Below are 7,740 nucleotides of genomic sequence, written 5' to 3' on the forward strand. Positions count from 1 at the left end.
ATTTTTGTTAGCCATTAAAAGATATCATAACTACAAGATTACTATTCTGATGTGTACATGTGGCGCCCCTGCGGGTTCAGTTGCCACAGAGGTACTGCATCTCAGCCAGAGGTGTGGTACCCCACTCTCAGGTAAGGAGGGAGCACTACCCGGGACCCACACACTCACATCCAACACTACACCACTCCATTAGGGAAGGTCCAGATTGCTCCTAAGGGAGAGCACAGACCAGGTCCCTGTTTGGAAGGTGGAACTAAGTAGAGGAGGTGGGTGGAGGAAGTAGTTTAGGGGAACACTGAAGGATGGACTGAAGGTAGAGGGGACCACGCAGAGTGACAGTTGGTGACGTGGATCACATGACAGATAATATAAAAGGAAGGGTAGAAACATCTAGATGCATTCAGTTCCGGTCCTAGGAGCAAGAGCGCAGTAAGTGAGGACTGTAGAGGAGTTAGAGAGTTAGTCAGTCAGAACAGTTTGTGACAGGAGTCTGTCACAGGGAGTGAAGAGAGAAGACAGGAGCGCTGAGAAGGGCTCCAGAGAGAGAGAGGATCCTAGGGGCATGGAAAGTGTGGAGTCCACCCGTGCGCCCGAGTTCACGCTGACCGTAAAAGGATCAGGTCGCAGTAGGGGACCGGCCCCAGACTGGTGGAGGACTGCAAGACTCAGCTAGCAAACCGGAGGTTGGGGTATCTTCAAGTGCTGTAGCCAACCACCACACACATTCGCTGAAAAGGTGGCCATATAGGACAAAGGGGACAGAAAGGACGTCGCCCAACAAGGCCCGCTGCCAATTGCTTGGGACACTGTGTGTGAGGTGCAGGGCAGGAGGGCGAGAGCCAGCACAGAGAGACGACCTGGGAAGGTACACAAGAAGGGGGTCCCGTTCAAGTGCACCCAAGTTATCTGAGAGTTGGCTGGATCACTTCCCCGGAGGACACATCACTCGGGGGGCTGTTATAACCTGCTGGCAGTTGTAATCTGGAACACCATAAAAACTGTGAGTAAACACTTGAAGCCTGCAACCCGCTGTGTCCTAGACTTAATTGCTGCGTCACTTGCCTTGCACTACAACACCAACATCCAAAAAATCTCCTATTTAACTGCCCTGGGGCCTAGCTCTACCCGTGGAGAGCTGAACCATCTCTGCTGCGCCACCAACGGCCCCAGTGGATCTGAACAGCAGTGGCGCTCACCTATAGCCGCATACCACAGGTGGTGTCACAAAACTTTTTCCCCAAAACGTTATTTTACTGTTTGTTTACCGCCTTAGGGCCACGGACCAGGCCACGCCACAGTGACATCCCCAGCACCGACCGGCCCGGCACCGAGTACCCCACGGCCCTGGGGGGGGCGCGTCATACACACTTATTACTATATTTGCATATAGATATAACAGTGCATTTGAACAAATACAAGTCTCAGAAAAGTGAGAGCCATGATTAGAAGAACTGCTCAAGAAACTGCCAATGCTGGGTGCCAGGGAATTATCATCATACAGGACTGATAAGAGCAAGGGTATGTTCACACGATCCGTACAGGCAGCGCTTTGAACCCAGCATACTTTATGCTGTGTCCTATGCTGCGTCCAAAGCGCTGCTTTATATGAATGCTGGTGAATTCGCATGTGTTCATTGAACCATGCGGATTCACCACATTCAATACATTGTAGTGATCTAATTTCTCTTGCGGACACAAGCGACTCTGCAAGAGAAATTAACATGCTGCGGTCTGGAAAGAAGCGCGGAATGTCCGTAGGTGATCCACAGGAGCACAGAGACACATAGTGGACATGTGATTTCTACCAATTCCATCCACTATGCTGTAACATCATGACACGCAGCGTTAAATCCTCAGCGGCTCATGACCGTGGGAACATACCCAACTCGGTCAGTAGTTGAGAGGATGAGGGAGGGAAATCAGCCACTAACTGCTGAATAGAAATCAATGGGCTGGAAAGAACTGATGGGATCTCAGGAGTTAACTCCTCTCATGAAATTTAAAGGGATATTCCCATATTCAAGATCCTATCCCAATATGTAGTAGGTGTAATAATAATAATAATAATAATAATATTAGTAAATACCTCCAATTAGAAATGTAGTGTAGTTTCTCTGATTTGCTATGTCTCTTTCCTCATGTGTAGGGCATTGCAGGACCTTAGGTATCCATGGTTACGACCACTGATATAGTGACAGTTAGCTAGTTGCTAGTGGTTGTAACCATGAATACCTAAGGTCCTGCAATGCCCTACACATGAGGAAAGAGACATAGCAAATCAGAGAAACTATACTACATTTCTAATTGGAGGTATTTGCTAATATTATTAATATTACTCCTACTACATATTGGGATATGATCTTGGAGATGGGAATACCCCTTTACTACTGCGCATACTCGGCCAACGTCTGGCAATTGGTCTCCTGGGAAACAAGCTCTTTTTAAAAGATACAAACTCTTACATTAGGAGAATGAAAGCAGATAGAAAATACAGATACATTGCAAACATGCTTATTTTCTTGCTGTCTAACTAACTTAAGTAATTTAATAACATGAGAACATTAAGTATTGGGATCACTGTTACACAGCATGTGAAGTGATGATGTATATGATGCAAATAGGTCAGAAGGCATACAGAAATAGGGCTATCAATAGGATGGCGAGTTTGTTTTTGGTTGGGAATAGGTGGACATAGTGCTGCAAATACTTGATTAGTTATCTCCCATCTATCAAAAGATGAATTGGATACAGCTTCATTAAAAGGGTTGTCTAGGATTCAAAAACATTGCTGCTTTATTATAAAAACAGTGCAACCACTGACCATAGGTAATATAAGGTATTGCCGCTCTATTACATTCACTGCAAGGTGCTGAGTTTCAATACCAGACAGAGCTCATGATCTGGTGCTGTGGTGCTGCTTCTGACAGAAAATAACTTTTTCTAATCCTGGACAACTTCTCTAACTCGTATATTAAAAAAGGGACACTAATCTTGTCTCATCTCTGTATCTTTGGTTCGAGTGCTATCCATGAAAAATCTGACAGCTCTCGGACCTTTGTTATTCAATGGGGCAGTGCAGATGAGCAATTTATTTTCACTGACCAAATCTGCATGTGAAAAAAGTCGCAGCATGCAGTAGTTTCTTCTGTAAATCAGATGAGACTCACTCATTCAAGTCTGTGGGTGTGTAAAAAAAAAATCGGATTCCATTCAGAGCCACAGTACAGCATCCAATTATTATGGATACATTGCAATTCTGTAACATTGGAAACTGTAAATGGTCTTGTAAATTATTAGGTTCAGCTGTAAAAAGCAGATTGTATACGGCTTACTCATTGATGACAAGAAAGAAAAAAATTGTCCAAGTTTTCTGGATAAAGCTGGACAATTTTTTATATGCTTGTCTGAACCTACCCTAATGATGATAAAATTCCCATTTCCTATAGGAGAGCAATTCCTTCTGATTGAGTACACTACACAGCATTATGTAGGCTACAGACCCCCGTACACTTTAGATTGAATTCGACCAAATCCCATATGTGTGTTAAAGCCGCCCAACTTTTCCCTGATAGATGGATTTTCTGCTGGAAAAGATCTGCTGACACTGGTGTATGACAGTGACTTCCTAATGTCTCCACCATTTAAAGTACATGAAGCTTTGGCAAGCATTCATGTGTATGTGAGAGTATTGCGGTTTAAAGGGAATTTGTCAGCAGGTTTTTGCTATGTAATCTGAAGACAGCAGGTTATAGAGGCTGAAATACAGAATTCAGGGATGTGTCACTTGTCAAAGTCAAAGTGCGTGCTATTGTTTACTAATTGTGAAGGATTTATCACTAAGCGATTAACATTACTGGACTACTCCAGTAACGCCCCCTCCTGTGATAGCTTAGCTTTCTCAGCTCTGCTTCTTTTTACATCTAAAATCTCTGATTGTGTCAGAACAGCTGCACCCAGTAAACTAAGTGATACATCATTGGATTCAGCTTCCCTTTGCCGACATTATGCTGCTCTCAGATGAGGTAGCAAAAACCCAATGACAGATTCCCTTTAACAAAAACATATCCCATTTGTCCTTTTAGATCCCAAATTAAATGAGTAATAAGCTAAAATACTTAGGAAACATTGATTACTCAAATGTATGACTTGATTACTGGCCGAAAAATGTTACACAATGTTTCCATTAAAAAGAAATTATAACTTTGAAAAAGACAAATGTTCACTTTTTAGCATCACTTCTTTTCCATAGACTACTGGATCTGTATACTGTAGGTATGTAATGACCTCAAAGCAGAGGATTCCAAAAACCTACTCTTGTATGGAGCTCCACAGCCTCAGGAATAATGGGGTAATAGCCTATCAAGTTTTGGGAGCTTTGATTTCTTCTATAGAATAAATAAAAATAGAGCGGAATAAAAAATAAAATCACAGTTATTTATCTTTATTTCACATTTAAATAAACCACCAATATTATTTTTGCATGCAAAAAGTTTGTTGCAGAGAATCTTTCACTTAAATTGAGACAGTATTAGAATCACACATTTTGGTTTTTCCATGTTTCTGCAAAATCAATATCTACAAATAATAAATGAGATCCCAGAGGGCAGTGTTAAGCTCAAATGCACTACAGAGAAAGTCTTGAATTGGTAACTGACTCAATAATGCAGGTGAGCTGCACACAGTCGAGCATCTTTAGCACACTATAATAGAAAATTAATAGTGTTCGAGTCAGGAGTTGCTCTACCCTAAGGATTACATAATAACCTAAGACAGAACAATTTCCTAGCTTAGATGTGTGTAAAATGTCATAGAACAAAATAAGAAATAAAAAGCTTCAACAGTCAATGTAATTTGTGTAAGCAACGCTGGCAATTTTATTCACATAAAAAAGCACAAGGTAACATTTTCAGAGTGAAATACATCCAATAAAATTTATTGTAGCAGAGTATGTTTGCAGGACAGAACAATGCAAAGATTGCTTTTCCTGTGTTACCCAGCTTCAAACCAATGGCATTAACCTTTTCAGTTACAAAGTGTTTTTAAACAAAAATTTAAAAATACCCCCCAATGTGTTTTATTTTTTATTTTACAGTGTACAGTGTAATATAAATGCACTACATACAGAGGAGGAATTTACGAAGACTGACATTTCATACGTTAGTTTTCAACCTTTAGGATATGTTCCCACGATAAGTATTTGGTGAGTTTTTTTAAGCTGCGTACTTTCCAAAAATGAAAGTAACCCATTTTACTTAATGGGTGCAAAAATGATGTAGAAAATCTGCCAAAAGCTCATCATGGGAACGTAGCCTTACCCTGCTGGAGAATAGTTAAAAAAAACTGGCACATCTTTTCAACTGTCCATGCACCAGAAAAGGAAATTTATGCTAGTCATGAGCTGGCATAGAATTCAGTGATAATGTAAGCCGGCTTTCTATAGTAAATTTGTTGAGTGGTGGTAGTTCTGCTTACTTTTTCAAAAAGAGCAAAAACTGGAAGATTTTGTATGAAACTCAAATTTTGTGTAGTTGATATGATAACTTCACCCTAATATGTTTGGTTTTTGGTGTCAGTGACATTTTTTTTTAATGCAGCATGCTCTGCATATGGCAATCTGTCTTCTTTCCATGAACTTCTCAATGGGACTTGATAAAATGTTTACCACATTAATGTCATGAAGTTTGTGAAAAAAAACACTGTGCACACCTTAATACGTCTTTTACATAGACATAATACTTTTGTACAATACTTTAACATCCATATTGGGGATTTCTGAAAATTCTAGTTAAAGAGATCTCGAGGGGTGATACATATTGCCCGATCCATGGGCAGCATGTATCAGGCGCCGACTGTATGATCTCACCCAGGTATGTTTGACTCTGAAACGTTGCGGTATTTCAGAGAAAAACATACTTTAATATCTGCCGAGGACCAAGTCATGCTGTAGACGGACAGGTCTCCAGTGGCTTCTCCCCACCCTCTGCTCTGTAGTGACAGCTTTCTGCGTATGTGCATGTATAGGTAGAGAGCTGTTGGTCCAGGACTGTTGGGCGGGAGAAGCCACCAGGGACCTGCGTAGTCTCCAAAGAGGCTCAATCGCCGGCGGCTTTTAACTGTATGTTTTTCACTGCTTTACTTACCCTGTCTGGGTTCAGTGTTACCTCTGCTGCCTCATTACTTGGCGGCAGTCATAACATCATGTTGACATTGATTTAGCCAATCACTGAGCTCAGCTTTTCATGCCATCTACATCCGAACAGCTGCTGAGCTCAGTGATTGGCTGCAGTGATGCTGCACCGCTGCAGATAAATAATGGAGATCAGGGCATTGGCAGACCTAGAGAGGATAAGTAAAGCAAAGGTACTGTGCATGTAGGTGAAAGTTTTCTGAAAAGGGACAACCCTTTAATGAGTCGATAAATAAAGTGTAACATATAAAACCAGTACAATGAGTAGAATCTCACAATATCCATATGTGCGTCATTCATCTCAGCTCATTGGTTTCATTGTTGTAACAAAAGAAGAAAATCCACACAGAGTAGTAAAAGATGTGAAATACGAAACAAAGCAAAAGCTACTTTTGAAACGTGGATATGATCTCCTGCTGTAGATACATACATCCCTTTAAATCATGTGATAAAATATAAATTATTCAGTCCTCCATTTTCACTTTCACATGGATCTTTGATCATCAAAAAGCCTGCAAAGTAAACTTGAAGATTTTTTTTCTTAACCTGAATGGCACTTGAGGGCATAGAACTTTTAAGATTGATAGACTAAAATGCACATCTAGCAATTCCTTACATTTTTAAAATAAAAATAAGCTATCCATCCTCCTTTTGAAGCAAGTATTTCAAAGAACACAGGGAAAAAAATGTGAATTTACTTGTTTATGTGAACAAAAAAAATATTATTTTATATCAACTAAAAGTGATATGAAACAAACAAGCAAACAAATAAATAAACAGTTGTTTGTATTTCTAAATATATATATGTATATATATATATATATATATATATATATATATATATATATATATATATATATATATATATATATATATATATATATATATATATATATATATATACAGACATATATATATTTATATATACAGCTGAGATCACACTAGGATAATATTAAAGGAACACTTACCTAGGATTAACCTTTAAAAACCTATCAGGCTTCAACTATGCTTTAGTCCCACAGAGATCCTGAATGGTTGACTTCAAATATTTCAGCTACTAAATAGATGAAAACATTATAAAAATCCATCATCTTTTTAAACAGGGCGCTGGGAATGTTCTTGTTTTCCTCATCCAGGCTGTCTTGTCTCTCCTGTAGCAGGAATGAATACAGCCTAGCTTTATATACTATACCAACTGTTGTGTTCCATGAAAAAGTCCTTTTTCATGAGCTTGTTAACTTGTCCAATTTATGGCAATTGTTTTTGTCCCTGGGGTTTAAAGATACAAGACTCTGGGAAAAAATGATTGCGAGAGCTGAAAGATCGATAGAGCAGAGTGAAAAAAAGTGTAGGCTATTTACTTTTTATTGATCAGATGATGTAGGATAAAACTGCCATTAAGTTCAGGGAATACATCTTGCATTCCCCTTGAGGTCAAAGAAGGGAAAACAAATTAGACTGAATAAATATCATACCGGTTACATTTTACTAAAACTGTGCTCATTATTATGTTAAAAGAAATACCATGTAAAGAAGTGTGTTTTTAGAACATA

This window comes from Phyllobates terribilis, unplaced genomic scaffold, assembly GCF_046119375.1.
Source record: "Phyllobates terribilis strain yellow unplaced genomic scaffold, ASM4611937v1 Scaffold_1__5_contigs__length_1240528914, whole genome shotgun sequence".
Classification (NCBI taxonomy): Eukaryota; Metazoa; Chordata; class Amphibia; order Anura; family Dendrobatidae; genus Phyllobates; species Phyllobates terribilis.